We start from the raw sequence: 23,397 nt of genomic DNA, 5'->3' as shown, positions 1-23,397 counted from the left end.
TTGGCCATCTGTAACGTCACTCTTGGACTTAGTCTAAGTGACCTTCTTGAGCTTATTCCGTGCATGTTCCCTGAAGGGTGAATATGCTTCCTCCTGAGGGGGTCAATAAGCTTCCTCCCGAGGGGGTTTTCTGTGCCTCTCAAGGGAGAACACTATTCCTCCTGAGTCTTCAGAATAATCATGTCCCGAGGGGGTTCTCTGTACTTCTCAAGGGAGAACACTATTCCTCCCGAGCATGCAGAAGACACATGTCCCGAGGGGGTTCTCTGTGCTTCTCAAGGGAGAACACTATTCCTCCCGAGCATGCAAAAGACACATGTCCCAAGGGGGTTTTCTGTGCTTCTCAAGGGAGAACACTATTCCTCCCGAGCATGCAGAAGACACATGTCCCGAGGGGGTATGTGTTTTACTCCAGAAGGGATTCTCAGAATCCTCCTAAGAGGACTTCCCTTAAGAAGACTTCTCTATCCCGAGTGGGGGTGTACGTTCATCTCGGGGGGCCCCTCAGGCTATATTTTCTCCACAACAGATGGCTTGAAAAAAAATTCTTATGATGTCGATTGATTTTTTTTTTCTTTTTTCTGGAGATTGGATTTGACACTCATAATCAAACCAATTTATGTGGTTGTACAAAATTTGCTTTTGTGCATTTCTTTTTCTTTTATTTAAATTAACTGCTATGTTTAATTATTGTTTTAAAATTTTTTGCTATTATGATTATGCAAAAATTTTAATTGGCAATTGTACCCTTCTATGGTGGCTTAAACTTTCGATTGGCTCGATTCGATGGATGCAAAATCAATCTCTTCTAAAGAGACCATAGAGGTTTATTTATTTATTTTTTGATGAGATCCTATTTGGTGCTAACATAATGACACATTTTATGTATATACGCTAGAGTTAGTACTTGAGAGTGATGCAAAGTGTGGTACACCCTAGTGATATTGTAATTGGATTATTTGAGATGTAATTAAATGGATGTAATTTTAATTATTTTTGGAAGCCATGTAAAGGGTTGCCACCACACTACACATCACAATCTTCTATTGACTCAGTGTGTCATTAGAAGTACTAAAATTTGGGTTTCACTGGTGTGACCCATGCGCACCCATATGTATGGCGCAATTATGTGATTGAAGATGCCCATTCCTTCAGCATATACTTTATTGGAATAATTAAAATTAACTATTTTCAATACATAATTAGTGGGGTTTGACATCGAACAGTGTTAGATGATTAACACCACAATATGGATTAAAGATAATTAAATTTGATTAAGTTCCAATGAGTGGTGAAAAATATAGTAACTGTCTTTTCGCATTCTTGATGTAATCAAGATGGCCACTAAAAATGTGATGCTGACCTACTCATGGGTGATAAGCTTCTCAGTCATGAGAACTATGAGAAGTGGCAATGGAAAGTCCAATACTACCTTAATAACCAAGATTTGCTAGAGCATCTTACCACGGAAATGACTGAACCGACCAATCCCCCTTTAGGAAGAGAGACTGCTTAGTCTTTTAGAGATAAGTATCTGTATGAAGCTTGGGTTATGAAAGACTGAAGTGCACGGTTTTTTATGCTAAGTGCCATACAAGATGATCTACAAAGAGAATATGAAGGTTTCCGTACAGCTAAGTCCATGTGGGACAAGCTGAAGCGTGCTTTTGGTGGTACATCCACAACTAGACTATGGGGTATGATCCTTAAGTTTGAGATGTACTGAATAGACCCCAAGCATAAAATGTCTAAGCAAGTCAGAACTGTCAAGGAAATGGTTTCGCAAATTAAGAGATGCTAGACATGACCCTTTTGATGAGCAACAGATTCAGGGCTTAATTAGGACCCTGTCTGATTCCTAGGCACCAATGAAACAAGTCCTTGCTCACCTTCAGAGCATCAAGACTTATGCTGATCTAGCTCAACATCTTGAGATAGAAGCGAGTGCCCTAGAGGCGACTCGCACAATTGCTTTTGTTGCTCAAGCAAGTACACGTAAGGACAAATGGCCTAAACGTAAAGGACTTAAGAGAGAGAATTAGGAGGGTTCTAGGAACTTGGCACCTAGGGGAGGAATGGTCAAACATAAATGTGGAAAGCTTGGGGGTAAGAAAGACATGTCCAAAGTAATGTTATCACTGTCAAAAGAAGGGACACTTTGCTTGTGGTTGCACTAAGTCAAAGAAGGTACCATCTTTATATTTTCCTTGTACCTTTGTGAGTACACATTTTTTGGTTGTCCTAACACAGTTAGATTGGATTGTTGATACATGAGCAACTAGGAATGTCACACCCCACCCGCCAGTCTCGGTTACCCGCTCGACAACCCGTGGGAATGATCCGTCACGGGATCCACGGTTTTAGTCTATCAATAATAATAAAAGCAAGTAAAGACAATCATGAGCAAGAATAAGTTCAATAATCAAATAAAAGGATTACAGGAGTACAAATACTCCAATAAAATAATCAAGGAAAGAATAAATAATCAAAAAGAATACGAGTTCAGTGGAAGCAATCAAAAAGAGTTAAATAATTTTCTTTTCGGTTTCTTTCTCTAAAGCTAAAAACTTAGACTCAAGTTTATCAAGATGAGGGGTTCTCCAATTCTTCTCCAGACGATGTGCAAACTGCCGGCAACCTTGTCTCCTCCACCCATCAATGGGTGCTATAAGTGCATTCCATGCACTCGCAGGAGCTCCTGCATAGGCTATCTCCATTTCCCATTGTCGGTACCACATCTTCTTCATACTGGAAGGTTCCTTCATGGGAAACCAATACATCTTCCGGTGTATATCCTCCATCTGTACAAGCTAATAAAACATAGACAAATAAAGAAATGAGTGCTGGAGAACTTATTAAGAACAAACAATGATTCCCATCTATATGTCAAACCAATCAGAAATGCATATATGATATGTATGAATGCAAAGTATGAATACCGCTAAGATCTAACCATGCAAGTCTCTAACAATTGACATGCTTTAAGATATACACTAGCCCTCCTCTGGGTAGGTCTAATCACTCTGATCCGACAAGGATTGGTTACCTCTGTAGGGATCCTGGGTAAATTGGAAAGTCCACACTTGGCTCCTAAACCATGGCTGGGGTTAAGTCAACACTCTCTCACCACGACCATTGGCATGAGTACTGGTGCATGTCAGTGTTTCTAATCCAATGCAAGTCATAATGGTAACATACTACATGAAGTCCAGATACATCCCCTATGGCACCAACCAACTCGGTTCAGTATCCTTCGCAACCTAGGAATGAGAACCCTCATGGACTGGCTGACGCTATTGGACTGCACTCCATAACCCTATGGTCATCCACATATTGTTGGGGTGGAATGCTCTCATGACTCCTCACGACACCCGGTCCGTTCCTTGGACATCCATGAGCCCAACCCTAACACCTTTTCCCTTGCTTTAGCCACCTTAGCTTCTTCCTCTGCCTTTGTTTCCTACCACGCCATGCCGCGGGTGTTTCTGCGGCTGGGTCTTGCTCTCGATTATGCTACCCTACCATTTATATGACCAACAGTGGACCATTGTCACATCACTGCCGTCACGGGTCATCCAGCTTCAATTCCCCTATCGAAAGGGTAGTAGCATGTGGGGTACCTAGCCATGCAACTCTAGACTCTACCTAAGTATGTCATCCAGTAGTTATGATAGTGCTAGAGACATAAGTGAGCATGTGTCCCATACCACAACCTTCTGATATCCTAAGCCAAGATATCCCAATGGAATACCCCTTCCATCAGAACCACAAACCATCAACCATTATCATACCATATTCATAATCAACAAAGTATAAGTAAAGATAGTACAAACAACAAGCATATAATAAGATCAGCATGTTAAACAAGGTTACAATAGCATATGAAATGAAAGAACAGTAATAACAGACATTGGACTAGCATGTTTAAGTCATTTCATAAAGATTGGATTGTATGTCCTTACCTGTAATTATGTAGAATTCCTTTAACTTGCAAACCAGGAACAATTATAAGATTTCTATTTGAAAAAGAGAACACCTATATACAGGGTTACAATAAGGTATAAGTCGAATGAATCAAATCGGATCAAAACCAAAAGTCATTTGGTCACTGGAAACCAGCCGGTCGCTTAGGTTGAGCAACCGCCACTAGTGACCGCCCAAAAAATAGAGAGTTTCAATCCGAAACTCAGGTTTCTGATCATCCAAATTCAATCTGAATTTTGAATGATCATAGTCCGAATTTCAAATCTATCACTCCCATAACCAAGGGTGATACTAAACCTAACCAATGACATCAATTTGGTTATCCAGAATCCTCCCTCTTGATTAGATCAACCCTTTTCACGAAAGCAGGGTTTCGTTTTCGGATCTGATCTCACCAAGATCATCAAAAAGGTAGACAATGCAATAGAAGGATCAAGAACAACCAAAGGGGAAAAATAATCTACTTTCATCATAGCTTAAAGTGAAGTAAGAGTGAACAGGGAATCACTTACCTCAACTAGATCAGCTATGAAGGACAATAGAACCTTCTTGAACACTGACAACACTTCAGATCACCTTCTAGCACGTCTCCACAGCCGTCTAACCTCCAAAAACAATAATCCTGAATATAATATTCGTAAAATAGGTGAGGGTTACTATTTATAGGAGTCTGGGGGCAAAATAAGGCAAAACCCTGCAACTAGGACCAGGCGCCCGCCGCTTGGTCTAATCAACCGCCACTAGCAACCGCCCCCAAGTATATTGCTATACAAGGGTGCTTTGCTTAGGGGGTTGATGTCCAAGTACAACCTAACCCTAATGGACACATGGGGGAGGTCTTACCTTCATTCTGGACATCTCCAGACATCACTTGCCTTCCAGAAGTCCAACTACCAAGCAAGGCAGGCTTTTCATCAAGAGAATCCGATCCATGGGTTCATGGTATGGATCATGGACTTCTATCCAGACACTCCACAAATTTACCCGGCTAGACCTTCGGGTTCTCGGACCTGCAATACGGATCCCGTGTTAGAAATACAGGGGTTGTTACAAGGAACTTCACACGGGAAAGAGGCAGTTTCCTAAATTATCACAAATTGTCACAAATTGTCATTGAGAATGCATAGGATCTACATGGGAAACAACACCAATATTGACGTTCAAGGCATTGGAGCAGTCCAACTTGGCTTATAAGTGAGCTACATGTTGATCCTCTATGATGTACTCTATGCACCAGACATAATGCATAATTTAGTTTTTGTTTTAGAACTTTTAAGTTTTACTCTTTCAATTTTCCAACAATTATTTGGATTTGTTATTTGATGGGGCCATATAGGGCCACTACACTCTTGACAATGAATTGTTTAAACTAGAATTGATTCTGATTATCTCTAATTCTTCTTTAATTGTTAATAGTAATATGGCATACTAGGTTATGCCACATTGGGAGGGATAGGATGTCACGGTTAACAAGAGTCGGCCTTTTAGGCTAACTCGCTAAAATAGACTTGCTCATCTATGAGCCTTGTCTAGTTGGAAAGACTCATCAAAAGCCTTTTGGAAATGTACCGAGATCAACTCAACCATTAGAGTTAACACACTCTGACATCTGTGAACCCATGAATGTCGAGGCAAGACATGGAGCCTCCTATTTTCTCACTTTTATAGATGATCATTCTCGATGTAGTTATGTTTATTTGATCACTCATTGTCATACGGCATTAGATTACCTCAAACTCTTTGTGATAGAGGTTGAGAATCAATTAGACGGGAATCTAAAAATACAGCAAACTGACCGTGGACATGAATATTTGTCTAAATAATTTAAAGAATTGTGTGAAGAAAAAGGAATTGTGAGACAATTGACTATTCCTGACATTCTACAACAAAATGGTGTATCAGAGAGAAGGAATATAACCCTATTAGACATGGTTAGGTCCATGATGATGCATGCCAACCTCCCAATTAGTTTTTGCGGAGATGCACTTCAGACTGCATCCTATATCCTGAATAGAATACCATCTCAATCAATATTGTCCACACCCTATGAGCTATAGAAAGGTACAAAGCCTACTTTAGGATTTTTACGATCATAGAATTGTGCTGGGTATGTTCACACCCCTTCCCATAAGTACAAGAAGTTAAGACCTAGAGCTAAGAAATGCATCTTTGTGAGGTATTCTAATAGCTCTAAGAGATACGTTATATATGTGAACACCCTAGTGGATGTATGACTAAAATTGAGTCACGGGTATCAAATTTCAAGAGGCAGATTACCCTAGTTTATCTAATGAGCATAGAGATCTTGACCTCTATGAGATGGAGGAGGATCACATCATACCAAATCCTCTAGGCAAGGATGGGGATAAAACACATCCTATAATCACCAGAGAAGATACTGGTCATATTGCACCAAATGGGAGCACAAATGTAGATTATGAATCTAGTGGGGAAACATGCATAAACCACTGTGATCTCAATGAGCATAGAAGCAAAAGAAGATATATTCCCCGTTGACGATTTGAGATTGAAGGGGATGCCTTTCTGTGTGCCTTAGTTGATGACGAGGAGCCTGCATCCATAAAGGAAATGCTATCATCACATGCTAAGGATAAATGGTTAGTTGCTATAGAAGAAGAGTTGAGTTCTATGGAAATGAACCAAGTTTGGGAGTTAGTTAATCCTCCACCTAATTACTAAACTATTGGGAAAAAATGGGTTCTTAAGGTTAAGCATAAGGTCGATGAATCAATTAAAAAATATAAGGCATGACTTATGGTGAAAGGCTACACCCAAAGAGAGGGTGTGGCTAATGATGAGACATTCTCCCTTGTGGTGAGGATAGTATCCATTTGCTTTATATTGTCTATTGTGGCAAAACTAAATTTAGAACTCTTTCAAATGGACGTTAAAATGACATTTCTCAACGGAGAACTGGACGAAGAGATCTATATGGATCAACCAGTGAGTTTTGAGGCCAAGGGGCATGAGCACAAAGTTTGTCACCTTAAAAGTTCTATATGGCTTCAAACAAGTGTCCAGACAATGGTATTTTAGATTTCATTATGTTGTAACTTCGAATGGCTTTGATGTGATTGAAGAAAACCATTGTGTGTATATAAAACGGTTCAAGAAAGGATTTTTAGTTCTCTTTTATATGATAATAATATCCTTTTAGCAGACAATAACATTGACATGATTGTCACCACTAAAGAGTGGTTGTCTTCCACATTTGAGATGAAAGACATGGGCGAAACCAACTTTATGTTAGGCATCAAGATAGTAAAAAATCGTTCAAAGAATTTTCTTGGTTTGTCTCAACAAACCTACTTACAGAAAGTCCTTGAATGATTCCACATGCAAAATGATGATCACATTTATATGTGAAATCTTAGGGCATAAAACATGCATTTACACACTAAGAGTGGAGCTACCTTGGGTTTTATGTTGTTTTTGCAGATTTTATAATTTTTCAGGATTTGAGCAAATATTTGGAGTTTTAAGTATGAAATATGCAATTTTACGCGTCAAGAGGTCTATTCAAATTCTCAAGATGCAGAAATGGGCCTAATGGGCTAGAGATGCGATTATGAGCCAATTCCAAATATCTTAAAAATAAAAAAGCTAATTTTGATCTTACGGTTGAAATTAGCTAGGATTTTTATTTTATTTTACTTTACTGTAATTGCAAATTTTATGGCCCCACAAGTAGTCGAAGATTATAATTTTCTATTTTTTCCTATAGATTTTCTAAAAGATTTTATTTCTTTCCTAATTATTTTCCCTCTCTCCCCACTTTCTATTTTGTTTATTTTATTATTTCCTTAATAACTCACTTATTTTTTGTTAATATATATATATATATATTTCTCTCTTTCCTCTCCTCATTACTCTCCCTCCACATCTAACTCAAAGAATATATAAATATATATTTTTTATTTTCTTTTCCTTCACCTCTCTCTCTCTCTCTCTCTCTCTCTCTCTCTCTCTCTCTCTCTCTCTATCCCTTTGATTTTCCAACAAAATTAGATTTTCTTTACTTTTTTCCCTTTTTCCTATTTCACTTATTATTATTATTATTATTATTATTATTATTATTATTATTATTATTATTATTATTATTATTATTATTTATTTCCTTATTTATAAATCATTCACCATCTCCTATAAATATACCCTCTCCTCTTGGACTTAGATTTTACACTTTTTCTTCTCATTGGTTTATTTAAGTTTTCTATAGTTCTTTGATTGCTTGGTGGGATTCTAGTTTCTAGATTGAATGTTTAGGATAAATTTTTTTATGTAATGCAAGGAATATTGAAGTTGTTTAGTTTATTTTATGCAAGTGTACATGTGTTTCCTTTCTTTTGAGCAATGCAATTTCAATTTTAATTTCAATTTCGAGTTCAAGCTTAAAGTTTCGAGTTTCAATTTTCAAGAGGATCCGTTTTTCTCTAGGTCTAGCAATTGCAGATTTGGATCATTCCAGATCTGATTGTTAGGGTTGGTTGAGATTCGAATCGATTGTTCAAGGATTATTTTTTTCATTTAAGATTAAAAAATGCAAGTAAGTAGCATTTGTCAATAATCTTCTCTCCCCCTTCCATTCCCGCTTCTATCTACCAATCCATATTCTAACTTAAGATTTATTTTTCAGCATTTATTTATTGTTTTCCTTTCCTCCTCGGTCCTTGATAAAAAACGCCTACAATTGTGCCTCTCTTTGATTAAGGTTTCCCTTTTCCTTTTATTGCTTTGTTATTTATTTTTTAATTTACTTTCTGCATTTTTTTTCTTTAATATCCATTTTGCCAATCGGTGGACTGTAAGCTACGGCAAAGGGTCTACAGTCAAAGTTATCCTAATTATATTCCCATTCCCTCGATCTAGAGCTAACACTCGGATCACTTCCTTTTTATTTATTTATTTATTAATCGCATTTTTTTATTCCTGCCTTTTATTTATGCGTTATTTATTTATTTATTAGATGATGAATGGTTAGATTATGTTTGTTTTACTTTTTAGTCTCAATTCGATCGCATTAGATGTATGTGTTAGGACTGCTCATTTAGTTTAATTAATTAGTTAAAATTTTAAATCATTGCACTCTCGCGTTACCATTGAGAGGTTAAATTCTAAATGGCATATCTCCCTGGATTGACCCATTAGCTACACGATACCGTGCGCTTGCGGTTACTTTTATTTTGCAAACAGATTTTTGGCACCGTTGCCGGAGAGGTATTAGTCCATTTTATTTTTCTCATTCTTAGGTAAATTGAAGTGTATTACACTTAACCAGAATAGAAACAAAAACGTATAATAGTACATTGCAGAATCCCTAGGATTCGATTGTAATTGGCTTCGAAGACTATACGGATTCCTTTGCTGTTTAAACCTATACAGTGCTTAGCTATACGGCAACCTTACGGCTTTGGAATCATTGTTTCAATCTTTGTGGTGGGAAAATTCACTACTTCCACTTTTGTTTTTGTTTTTATTATCTTATTTTATTTTATTCTTTAGTTACTTTATTTTAAAAAAAAATGACATCAAGCAAATTTGTCATCAATATCCTTTCAACAAAATGATGTATTGGATCTTATTGCCCCTTGTTTGTATCATGCAATCGATATGATATCGGCATCCATAAGGTGCAAAAACCTTTTTTTTTCAAGGAAACTTATTGATAGAAAGATTGTGCTATAGTTGAGGCATCAAAGTTACACAACTCTTGGATCCAAGGATTGGAATGGCCAAACCGCACAATGGAGATGGTGCCCTCCAAGCCAAGGCATCAGCAACCATGTTGTGATCTCTGTTTACAAAACCATCGTATAAAAAGGGTAAGTCAGATGCAAAAAGTTATGCACAAGTAGAGTCTGAAGAGACAATTTTCCTATTCAACCTTACCCCCAACATTTTTGCTGAGAGGTTGTTTCGATGGTTTGACTTTAGGTTAAAATTATGGACCACTGACCATTGCATCAAGGCCTACCCCTTAAAACATAGCTTTCAGTTGATGTGAAAAGACATACTTAGAACCATATACCACACTAGAGAAAAATCATATGATATTGATTATGATTTTGAAATCTTCTTTCCTTTTCGAGTTTGGTTCCTTTACCTTGAGAGTAGACCATAACCCTATCCTAACTCCTTATCACCATATATTTAGAGGGTGAATCCACCTAGTTAGCGTTCAAAGATGAATCCCCCTATTAAACACATGGTGGAGAGGCGGTAGAGTAGGATTATCCTCTAAGCTCAAAGGTAATTGTTGTGGGAGGATCAACTTCCTCGCCTGGTTCAGGTTCTTCCCAAGTCCGGTTCTCCTAGTTCACCTGAGATCAGAACAGAAGTGAGAGTGGGCCGTCTCTGAGGACGGGAAGCCACCTCCAATGATTAAGTCAATTCTTGAAGAAGACACTGAGAATCACTTCATGAAGAATAAATGTTTAAAGGAGATGCAGGAGATTAATGATGGGAATATTCTTGGTGGAGTTAAGAAGAAGAATAATGGTTGGAGAGCGTGTGTTCTTCATCTGGGAGACCTATCATTATTTATAACGAACCTAAGACCCTATTTTCCCTACAATGGTGGGTTGACGCCTTGAGGAAGGATTCGACGGTGGAGATGACTTTTGAGCATGGGTGACGCTACTCTTTGAGCAGTCCTCTGCACAACTGTTGATTTCCCTTTTGAAGGTCAACTCAAGTATCACTCTAATGTGATGCTGTTCTTTGGCTGAGGAGACAAAAAGAGGTCTCGCAATACTCGAGACAGCTTTAAGATGAATTAGAAGTTTCCATACTGTCCTAATCATTAAATGGGGCCTTGGGCATTTATTGCTGAATTTAATGCTGATGGACGACGACTGAGAAGGGATACTCCGAATCCCTCATTCATCGTTGGGATGGCTGCAAAGCTAGTGGGTGGCGGCGCTTGTCATCGAACTCTGATACACTTGCTCCGTCTGGCGTTGTCTGAGAAGCATCCTTGCTTGGTTGGCATGTCTCATTCGCATAGATCCTGGAGCCCATGGTTTATTTTGGGTGGACCTATTCTGGTCCATCGGTTCGCTCCGGATTACCCATAACAGTAATGAAATCTGATTCTTCCTTTCCTATTTTTCTCTTGAACATAGTCGTTTTTCATAAAAAGAATCCTACTGCATTCATAAATAGAATTAATCAACAACATTAGGCATAATAAGCAAGATTGGTTACATCATCTCTGAAAAATAAATTAACTTTACACTTAAAAATGTATAAAAGTAAGTAAAATGACTTTTAGAATAACTATAAATTATATAGAATAAGTATAGACTGAAAATGATGGATGATCCTAATATGTGATTTGAGTCTGATTCCTTGAAAGCAGTCAATTTGTTGGCTCCTTATGAGGAAAAGAGTGGCAAATACCTTGAGTTTGTCAATGGAGATCAGAAGATGGTTGAGCGTGTTAAATGCATCATGTGCATAGAGATGTAAATTTTCGTTGGCGATAGAATGTTCAATTTGCAAAGTAGTTTTATTTATTTATTTATTATTATTATTTTTAAAATTTGAGGTTCATCTAGCTTAGTTTATAGACACGGCGTTCATCCTTGGCCCGAGAGTATTCGAACTCTTACATTCTATAATGGAAACGTTGGTCTTTTGCCAACTGAGCCACCCTTGGGATTCAGATTGCAAAATTTTCAATTAAGGCATTTTATTAGATCCCCCAGATGAGTTGTTGGAGATCTTCCAAGCAAATTCATGACAAGGCGTATTGCCTCCAAGTAATACAATGTAGTTGTTTTCAAAGAGCCAATGGATTATAGCTCAAGGTATTAGCAATTTTAAACCAATGGATTATATCTCTTAAACTACAAAAAGAGGAGAAAAACACTCTACATGCACCAACGTACATCAATCTTGTGGTACCTCAAGATCTAGAAGAAAATTGTTGCATTAACATACCACAAATTAACAAAAATGTGTTAATATGTGCATGGAAACTTAACCAGCGGCTAGGAACGACAGGATGGAGCATTGGGATATGCAAAGATGGACACCTACAGTCTGTCAATTTTGGAAAAAGAAGTTGATGCGTCACAGTTATATCGCTGCTCCCAACTAAACCTCCTCTTGTTCTTGGGACGATGAGTCCTGCAAAAAGGGTTAGACATGGGTTGGCTCAAGTGCCGGGCAACCGCCTCAGATGGTTTAGTCAGATAGTGAACAGATTAAGATCTCATGCCAGAGCTACACAAGACTATGTTCAAAATGTATTGGATGCTTCCAGAGAGGTGAGTCCTTGCTTTTATACTGTAAGTGTTACCTTTTTCGGATTTGGTAAGTTTATCTGACGAGGTTTGTTGATTCTCCTGGGATTATGCCTCCTTGTCATTGGTCCCACTCAATCGGCTGCTGAGTTGACATTCCATACTAAGAGTGGTTGCCATATGAGTCCAGTGTATATAACGCCTTGATCAAGTTCGTTGGTAACTGTCCCGACTATATGTCATGTTAAGCCCCCGCCCGGGTCTGAACCAGTCGGGTAGCAAACTCCCGTATCACAAGCCCCTATCCCGGATGTTGTTTACATCGTGCGGGATAGTAAGGGAGCCACACTGTCGGGTGTATTTAATACCTCCTTTCCTTCTTTGAATGGGTCTTCTTCATACGATATCATTTTTCATAACTTGCCAAGTTTTTGAGAGAGTATTGGCTATCCATGACTAAGGAATCTGAAGATGGAAACCCTGAGGAATGTCATAGAGAGAGCCAGGTTAAGAGTGAGAGATGTATCTATCCATGGTTGGGAATCGTGCGTTGTCTCATGGTATATGTCCCGACCAAGCAACCTGTTAAGCCCAGCTTGGGCTTATGGCAGTTGGGTAGGAAACTCCCGTATCACACAAGCCCCTATCTGGATGTTGTTTACATTGTGCGGGATAGTAAGGGAGTCACACCGTCGGGTGCATTTAATGCTCTCGTGTGAAGTGACTAGTCATTATGCTAACGATTTTCTCAAAGTTCTTGTCCATCCTAGCTTTGCCATGTCAAATGGCTGAGTTTATAGTCATTATGGCTACCTCAGGAAGACGAAACGTCTTCTTCCTTGAATTGTCGTAACTGTCCAATCTAGAATAGTAATGCCTCTTCCGGTAGTATAAATACCCCTTTCCTTCTTTGTTTCAATCCACTATTTTCGTTGCTCTCGATCAAGGGTTGCTCTGGATTAAGCTTTGAGATCCTTCAACCTTTAAACAGTAAGTTCTTTTCCTTTTCTCCCGATCATGGCTTCGAAGAAACCTAGGCTGAGTTTGAGAGGTTTTAGGTTTCAACCTTGTGTTCCCGTCCTGGTCCATCGTGAAAAGAGACGTCGTCGGGATGAGGGTTATGCGAGTGAGGGTGACAATGATCAAACAAGGGGAATTAATTTAACTGGGGACCGTCTGAAGGATTTGCACCAGCAGTCTTCGGATGACGAGCGTTCTCATGACTTGAGCGAGAGTTCTCCTGATGACGATCTTAGGGTTTATGAGGAAATAGTTAAGATGAGTCGTAGGGATTGGGAAGCTCAGGAACAAGCTGCTCAAGCCTCTGAGTCTGCCACTGTTTTTGATTCTGCCACTCCTTCAGCCTAGAGTGCTCTAAGACCGGAATCTATGGCTACTTCGCGTGATCCTTCTGCCTCATCCTCCCGAGTCTTTTTGAGGCCAGAAACTTCAGCTACTTCTCAGGTCATTCTTTCCCGAATGAAGGGTCCACCCAATCTGCCTTTCCAGCGTCCTAGTGGCTTCCGAGGGGCTATTCCTCGTAAGCCAGATAAAAGAACCTTAGATGAGGAGGCCTTGGCCTTGGCGAAATCTCAGCCTTTAACTCCCTGGCATGTTGATTATGTCCAATCTTCTTTAGGACCTGAGTTTTATTCTTGTTCTCTTTCTTCTGATGACTTAGAAAGATTTCTTTACAGTTTCAAATTACCCGAGGGGTATATAGTTGTCCTTCCGAGGGATAGCGAAAGAGTGACTAGTCCCCCGGAGGGTTTTTATCCTATGTACTATGATGCCTTCATCGGGGGGCTTCGTCTTCTTTTGCATTATCTTTTTGTCGACCTTTTGAATCATTACCACATCAGCCTGGCCAACTTGAGCCCGAATAGTTGGCGTATTATGATTGGCTTTGTCGGTTTTTGTCACACCTTAGGTGTTTTTCTGACCTTTGGTTTATTCCACCATTATTATTCTTTACACCCTTATACTCAGCGTGGCTGGTTTTACTTAGCAAAGAGGTGTCTTCTTCTTTTCAAGGAAATTTCATCGAGAAAGATTCTCTCCCGACCACAACCAAAAAATGGAGGGAGTTCTTCTTATTCTTCAGTACTCCTTCTCCCGAACCGTTTCTCACAGAGTTCCAGGAGAGGCCTAAAGATGACATAGATCTCTTGATTGCTCTTGTCGACTAGGATCTTGATGAGGAAGAGAAAGTCGGTATTATTAACTAGGTTAAGGGAGATGATTGTGCAGTCCATGGTTATTCCATGGAATATGAACCCGTTCTTCAGTTGTGGGGCTTTTCTCTGGGGTGAGTTTTTTTTTCAATGGTTTTAACTTTGTATTCTGTGTTCTGACTTGATTATATTTCCTTTGTTGTGCAGTGTCTATGGATGTCTTGACTGAGGATCTTCTGGCCATCGCAACCGGGTCCTTGGAGAACTCCCGGAGAAGAAACCTGTTTCCAAGTCGAACCCTTCAGCTTAGAGTGCTGCCCCGGTTAAGCCTCCTGCCCCGGGGGTTGTTATGGCCAAGCCTCCTATGGCCACAGGCCAAACCTTTGCCGCTGTAGCCAGGACCGAAAAAAGTCCAAAGAGGAAAGTCCCTCCTACTTTTGGAGGAGAAAAAAGGGTCTCGGCAGAGATCCCTTGTCTTCCCCCGACCAAAAGGGTTCGAATTTTTGAGTCCCAGTCTCGTGTCGGGCCCTCCACCACTTCTGATTTAGCTGAGCTTGACTTGGTTTTTGGTGATTTGAACGTTGCTGAAATGTTGGGTTGAGGGTGCCACACTCCACTCTGATCGGGAGTATTTGAAGAATCTCCTAAATAAGGAGTTCTTTGTAGATGGATACAGGTAATATTTCTTCCCGTCTGAGTTTATTTTTTGCTTTTTAGCCATTTGTTTAATACTTTTTCTCTAGGTATCTGGCAGGGACGACTCATATCGTTGCCGAGGCTTTGGGTCGGGCTCGCGAACAGTCAAAGCAGTTGAAGCTTGCCGAGCAACTTCATCAAAAGGCTAGCAATAACTCCGCTGAGGTTAGAAAAGAGCTTGATGCGTCTCGGATCAAATTGCCAAGCTGAGGAAGGAGAAGAATGATCTTTCCAAGAGTAAAGGGAAATACAAACGGAAGGTTGGGTCACTTCAAGAGAAACTCGAGAAGGCTACTGAGGATTTGGAGAGTGCCAAGACTCTCTTGGGCGAGGAGGAGGAGAAGAATGCTGAACTAATGAAGACGGTCGAGGAACTGAGGGCTAGTGTGTCCCGGGATTCTAGGAGGGAGGTGTTGGAAGAGTACTTTATGATTATAGAGTTCAAGGCTTTAACATTGGCTCTTTCTGCTCCCGCCTTCAAGAAAGGACTGAGACAGGCCTTCAGATTCACTCTTAAGAAGACGTCACTCCTGGATCCCGCAAAGTTGAAGAAAATTCTGGATTCGAAATTGTATGACGAACTCCATCTTCCCCGGCCAGAGAATCTTCCCGAGCTTCCTGACCTCTCGTATCCTGACCCTGTGAACTATATTGATCCTCTTCCTAAGAAGCAGCTTGAGGATGAGACTGAAGATGAAGCTGAGGATGAGGCCGAGGATGAAGAGCCCGAGAATTCTCAAGCTGGAGATGAGATTGGAGGATCCCTGACCGACACCATTGTTGACACTAACGTGTCAAATGAAGGTTTGGTCGAGCAATCTGCCGATGAGAGGACTTCACCGAGCCCTTTTGCCAAGGATGACTGAGCCGTTCGAGACAGAATGCAAGTGACAATTCAAGACAGCCGTCAGCTCGTTGGTAAGTTCATGGCTTTTGATCGGCACATGAATCTTGCTCTCGGCGACTGCGAAGAGTTCGAAGATGCTTCAGTATATCAATTGCTATGAAACATCTCTTTGCCGGTATGATCTTGAAGTTTTTTATGTCCCGAGGCATGTAACTCTTTGTTCCCGAGTCATGTAATTAGCAATGTCCGAGCTGTGTAACTCTTTGTTCCCGAGTTATGTAATTAACAATATCCGAGTCCTGTAACTCTTTGTTCCTGAGTCATGTAATTCCTCTTATTTAAGAGTTCATTTTGAATGAAATTTGGCAGTGTTTTCAATCATTGTGCATTTAGCTTTTGGCATTTTTCATTCAAGTGTCAAGTCCTTAAAGAAGGTGCAAGGTGACCGGGTTATACCCCGAATCCTTTTATTCCCCTTAAAAAAGGTGCTAAGTCCTTAAGGAAGGTGCAAGGTGACCAAGTTAGACCCCAAATCCTTTTATTCCCTTTTAAAAAGGTACCAAGTCCTTAAAGAAGGTGCAAGGTGATCGGGTTATACCCCAAATCCTTTTATTCCCTTTAAAAAGGTGCTAAGTCCTTAAGGAAGGTGCAAGGTGACCGGGTTAGACCCCGAATCCTTTTATTCCCTTTAAAGAAGGTGCCAAGTCCTTAAAGAAGGTGCAAGGTGATGGGGTTATACCCTGAATCCTTTTATTCCCCTTAAAAAAGGTGCTAAGTCCTTAAGGAAGGTGCAAGGTGACCGAGATGGACCCAAATCCTTTTATTATTTTGTAAAAGATACAAAACTACTGATAGAACCTTCTCAGGTTAGTGGAGTTCCATGATCGATCGATCGGCTTTTCAGATATTGGGTCTTTCAGTCGATATGCTCCCAGTTTGGTTTCTTTGTCGATGATATAAGGCCCTTCCCAAGTTGGAGTTAACTTTCCTTGATTTCTTGGGTCGGAAGCCGCGGTTCTCCTTAGCACCAAATCTCCCGATCGGTACCTTCGGTCTTTAACTCGGGAGTTGTAGTATTGAGCAATCCTTTTCTGGTACGATTGATTTCTATGTTGAGCCCTTTCTCGGGTTTCCTGTAGGAAATCTAGGTTTTCCCTTAAACCCTGGTTATTTTGCTTTTCACTGAAGGTGTTGTAGTGGAACGACCTGACCAAAACTTCTACAGGAGCCAAAGCTTAAGTACCATATGCAAGACAAAATGGTGTTTCTCCTGTTGGCGTCCGAGTCGTGGTTTGGTATGACCACAAAACACTCTGGAGTTCCTAGACCCAAAGCGCCCGACTATCTTCTAATCTTTTCTTGATCCCATCTAGCAACGTTCTATTTGTGATTTCAACTTGTCCATTGCTTTGTGGGTAAGCTACGGAAGCAAATCGATGCTCTATGTGGTACCTTTCACAGAAAGCTTTGAATCCTGATCCTTCAAATTGCTTTCCATTATCTGTTATGAGGACCCGAGGTATTCCAAATCTGTAGATGATCTTCTCTTCGAAGAACTTCTCCATTTGTTTTTCCGTGATGGAAGCCAAAGGTTCCGCCTTGACCCATTTCATAAAATAATCGATGGCAACCACAATATATTCCCGGTTCCTCGAAGCTCTTGGTAGCTTCCCGATCAAATCCATTCCCCACATTGCGAAATGGGTCGGGCTAGAAATGGGTGTCAGTGGTACTGCAGGTACTTTTGGGACAGTTGCATGCTTCTGACATTTTTCACATTTGCAAACTACTCAAGAGTGTCCTTTTGTCCAGTTGGCCAGTATATCCCCGAACGCAGTATTTTTTGTGCCAAAGCCTTTCCACTCATGTGTGCGCCACAAATTCCTTCGTGGATTTCTGCTAAGGCATAAGTGGCTCGGGAAGGTCCGACGCATCTCAGAAGAGGCTTAGTGAAGGATCTCTTGTACAATTGTCCATCTATGATGGTGAATCGAGCAGCTTGATTCTTAACTCTTTTGGTCTCTTTTGGGTCGGTCGGGAGCATATTATCCTTTAGGTAAGCAATCAAGGGTGTTATCCAGTCAGGATCACTGCTGATTTCAAAGGTTTCCTACTCTTGTGTGCTTGGGCAGTTTAATTCTTCAATGTAGACCGCTGAATCTAAATTCTTGTAATTGGCTAGAGATAGCCAGGAAAGTTCATTTGCCTTCTCATTCTCCTTTCTGGGTATCTAATGGAAAGTTACCCGATTGAAAAGTGTTTGAAGTTGTTCGACCTTGGCCAAGTACTTTGCCATTCTCTCATCCTTCGCATTGTATTCTCCCTTGATCTGATTTATTACGAGTTGAGAATCACTTTTCACTTCTAGCTCCTGGACTCTGAGCGCTCGGGCTACCTTCAAACCTGCTACAACAGCCTCGTATTCTGCTTCATTATTTGAGGCCGGGAAATTGAATCTTAGTGCATAGCTGACTATGAAATCCTCAGGACTTTGGAGAGTCAGTCCAGCTCCCGAGCCAGAGCTATTACTTGAGCCATCTACATGTAAAGTCCACAGGTTTGATGTCTCAGTTGCTGCCCTTGGTCTTTATCTTGTGGTAAGCTGTTTTCCACAATAAAGTCAGCTAAAATCTGGGCTTTTATGACTATTCTTGGTTTGAATTCGATTTGGTACTCACTCAGCTCCACTGCCCACCCGATCATTCTTCCTGCTACATCGGGTCTTTGAAGGATTTTCTTGAGTGGAAAGTTGGTCGGGACAACTATTGGGTGAGCCTGAAAGTAAGGTCTTAGCTTTCGTGAGGCCACCAAAAGTGCCAAAGCCTGCTTATCAATATCCGGGTATCTTGTTTCCGCATCAATGAGCACGTGACTCACATAGTAGACCGGGTTTTGAGTTGTTTCTCCTTTTACCAATACAACACTTACTGTAGTTAGTGAAATGGCAAGGTAGACGGTTAGACTCTCCCCGATTACTGGTCGAGCTAAAACGGGCGTTGTCTCGAGTGACACTTTTAATTGTTTGAATGCCTTCGGACATTCTTCCGTCCACGTGATTTCTCCCGAGCTTGGTGTGGCCTTCAATGCTTTGAAAAAAGAGTTGCATTTTTCTCCCGCTTGGGATATGAACTGAGTTAGCGCTGCTACCCTTCTCGTTAAGCATTGAATTTCTTTTACTGTTTTGGGAGATTGCATTTCAATCAAGGCTTGAATCTTCTCGGGATTGGCCTCAATTCCTCTCTGAGAAACCATAAAGCTGAGGAATTTCCCAGAGGAAACCCCAAAGGCACATTTCTTGGGATTTAGGCACATCTGATAAGTTCTCAAAACATCAAATGTTTCTTCTAAGTCTGCCAAGTGCTGAGCCCGAGCTAGATTTTTTACAAGCATATCATAACATATACTTCCATGTTCCTCCCGATCTGGTCTTGGAATATTTTGTTGATGGCTCTTTGGTACGTGGCACCTGCATTTTTTAAACAGAATGACATCACTCGGTAATAGTAATTCTCTCGATTGGTCATAAAGGATGTATGCTTCTCATCCTCCCAACTCATTAGGATCTGATTGTATCCCGAGTATGCGTCCATAAAGCTGAGAACTTCATGTCCGGCCGTTGCATCGATCAATAGGTCAATCCTGGGCAACTAATAGCAATCCTTCGGGCAAGCCTTGTTTAGGTTAGTGTAGTCAGTACACATTCTCCACTTCCCATTCGCTTTTTTGACCATTACAACATTTGCCAATCAGGTTGGGCACTCAATCGGTTTAATGAAACCTGATTTTTCAAGTTTCTCAGTTTCTACTTTGATGGCCTCATGTTTTTCAATTGCAAAATTTCTTCTCCTTTGGATGACCGGGATGGCATCCTTCCGAATTCAAAGCTTATGCTCTGCTACCCGTCTGTCTATCCCGGGCATGTCGTTTGCTGACCATGCGAAGGTGTCGGCGTTGTCACATAGGAATTTGATCAACTCCTCTTTGAATTCTTCGGGTTGTTCGGATTTGATAAACGTCCCACGGTTAGGTAGAGATTGACTTAGCTGAATTCTCTCCAGTTTCTCAATTGGTTCTGCTCTTTGCATATTTTCTTCATCCCGATCGTCACAGACTTCAATGGTCAAGGTGCTTCCCGAGCTTTCTGACCTCCGTTTTTGCTTTAGATAATTCACATAACATTGTCGGGAGGTGGATTGATCAGAGCTGCATTCACCCACCCCAGCATCAGTCGGGAACTTAAGCTTCATATGTCGGGGGGACACGACCGCCTTGAGTGCATTGAGGGTCGGTCTTCCCAGAATCACATTATTTCGCAGATAGGTCTTTTACAACCATGAAGTTGACCCGTAAAAGTGTGTCTCGAGGTGATGTCCCAATCTTTAGATCCAAGTGGATCGTTCCTTTTGCTATCGCTGAAGATCCTGCAAAGCCATAGAGGGGCGTTGTGGACGGAGTGAGTAAGTCATCAGCTATCTTAAGTTTTTTGAAAGCCTCATAGGACAATAGATCAAATGATGAGCCCGTATCAACCAGGACCCAGTGAACCTCCTGATTAGCGATCTTTACTTTAATGATGATCGCATCATTGTGAGGCACCACAATCCCGCTCAAATCATCATCCGTGAATGTTATGGGTTCCGGGCACGCTGGATTTTGCCTCTTTTTTGGCAAGTGTACAGCTCCCACAAACTGTGCTTTCTGTTTCGCCTTCTTTATTGACTCTACGGTCAGGCCTCCCATTATAATATAGATCAGTGTCTCCTCCTGATCCTTCTTCTCTTTTCCTTTGTCAGCCTTTTTGGTGACTTCTTTCGGACTGGACGATCGGGCCCTTTTTCTTCGCTCGGGTGAGGTTTCCTGAGGCTTCCCAGATCTTCAAACATACTGGCCAAGTTTGCCTTCTTGTATCAATTTCTCAATCTCCGATTTGAGGATATGACAGTAATCCGTGTGATGTCCATAATCTTTATGGAAGCGACAGTATTTTGTCATATCTCGATCTTCTGGAAGAGAATGTAGTTTTTCGAGCCACTTTAAGGACTTCTTGTCCCGAATATTCATCAGAATTTCCGATGGCTTGGCATTGAGGGGGGGTATAGCTTTCCCGTCTTTGGTCACACTTCCATCTATTCTTGATTTTGATCATTCGAAGAATTCTTTTTAGTTTCCCGATCAGGCCTTCTATCTCGATCAGCTTTCACCTGAGCGTTTATTACTTCATAAACGCTAGCTTGCTTTTGACACTTTCGCAACAGTGTCTTGTATCTCTTGGGTTTGTCTGTCAATTGAACTTCCAAAAGTCTCTAGTGAGTAAAATGCCACTCCAAAGTGCACTGTATGCAACTTGGTCGTCTAGATCCTTGATCTCAATGGCTACTTCATCAAAGAGCTTTAGGAAATCCCGAATAGACTAGCTTTGTCCCTGCCTTATAGCAAATAAGCTGTCAGAAGTTTTCTTGCTCCCGATCATGCTTCTGAATTGGGCTATGAACTTCCGGGCAAGTTCCCTGAAGTTATGGATGGATCTCGGTTGCAAGCTGCTGAACCACTTAATGGCTAGTCCCTTCAGTGAGGCCGGGATGAATGTTCTGCAAAGTAATTCATCTTCCCATCCAAGGACAGTCATTATCGACTTGAAGTAACTAATATGTTCTTTCGAGTTTGTCTTTCCTTCGAACGGGGTGAAAGTTGGCATGATGAAATTTTGAGGAAGTGGCATATTCATGATTTCATCTGAGAAAGGTTCCCGATCAACTATATCTAGATCTTCATCATGGTCCCGATCTTCCAATTTGTGCTCGACCTCTGCCATCCTCCTCCGAAGGCGGTTGCCTTGCTTCATTCCCATCGGATTCAGCGGTGTCTTCTCTTCTAGATTGCGTTCGGGCAACCGAAACCCTCGATCAGGTTGCTTGAGGTTGACTCTCTCCTTGATGCTCTATTTCCTCCCGATGGCTTCTTTGAGGCAAAGATCTGGTTTTAGAAGGTACCGAGATACGGTCTAGGGCACTGATCCTTGTCCCGTTTGGTGTTCTTTGACGATGATCAGGACCAGTATGGATGGATCTCTGACCCTCGGCTTGTCTTCCTCTCGGGATACTTCTCCTTTGTTGGGATCTTCTGGTATTCTAGAAAGCTCTCAATAGCCTTCCCGTCTGAGTGTTTTGTCTTGGTCCCTGGTCAACTCCAATTTGATGGACCAAGTTCCGCAACACCCCCTGCATCTCGAGCATTCCCTTTCGGAGTTCATCTACATCTGCTGTAGTAGCATGCCCTTGGGGGCCTTTGAACGTGCCCTCCCTGTTCAGATTTTCTGGAATCAGATTATCCTCTGGTGGATCTTGTTCCACTTGGGTTGAGCGTCCGGCCCCTCGTCTTGGCATGTTTGATCTTCTGGGGTTCTTGCCAACAGTTTCTGCCGAGAATGTCCATTGTAAGCTCCTCGTCTTGCCATGACTTGAAGATCGTTGTTCCCACAGACGGCGCCAAACTAATGCGTCACAGTTATATCACTGGCTCCGACTAAACCTCCTCTTGTTTTCGGGACGATGAGTTCTGCAAAAAGGGTTAGACACGGGCTGGCTTGAGTGCCGGGCAACCGCCTCCGATGGCTTAGTCAGACAGTGAACAAATTAAGATCTCATGCCAGAGCTACACAAGACTAGCTATGTTCAGAATGTATTGGATGCTTACCGGAGAGGCGAGTCCTTGCTTTTATACTGTAAGGGTTACCTTTTACAGATTTGGTAAGTTTACCGAACGAGGGCTGTAGATTCTCCTGGGATTATGCCTCCTTGTCGTTGGTCCCGCTCAATCGGCTGCTGAGTTGACCTTCCATACTAAGAGTGGTTGCCATATGAGTCCAGCGTATGTAACGCCTTGATCAAGTTGATCAGTAACTGTCCCGACTATATGACATGTTAAGCACTCGCTCGGGTCTGAACCAGTCGGGTAGGAAACTCCCGTATCAGAAGTACAAAGGAACTCTTGGAGGCCACACTTTTTGGGTTACAACTAGGGGTGACAAACTAGTAGTAGATGGGTTAAAGGTAGAACAAAGATGGACTAACTACCAACAGTTATCAGCTCTTTTACCATGGTCGTCAAGAGGAACATGGTCTCTTGGGGAATTACCTATGTTACTGAAACTTGCTAAGACAACAAAAACAACAAAGTTTGATAAATTCCTAAACCCAATGCTCCAAATTTGTTTTGAAAATTAGTTAATATAGCATCTAATCTAACAAATGATTGTAATAGAACAATATCTAATAGTTGTAAGTGCTTTAGGATCTTTAATAAATTTTGATCTTCTTTTATCAAAAAAAAAAAAAAAAAAAAAAAAAAAAAAAAAAAAGCCATTGGCCCGCCATCGTAAAGAAAACAAATGTATCCACAAAAACGTAACTTCGAGAAATAAGAAAAA

The sequence above is a fragment of the Hakea prostrata genome, chromosome 3, assembly GCF_041222555.1.
Source record: "Hakea prostrata isolate BN-2017 chromosome 3, UWA_Hpros_2, whole genome shotgun sequence".
NCBI lineage: Eukaryota > Viridiplantae > Streptophyta > Magnoliopsida > Proteales > Proteaceae > Hakea > Hakea prostrata.
The sequence above is the reverse complement of the archived record's forward strand: the minus strand, read 5'-3'. Positions refer to the sequence as shown.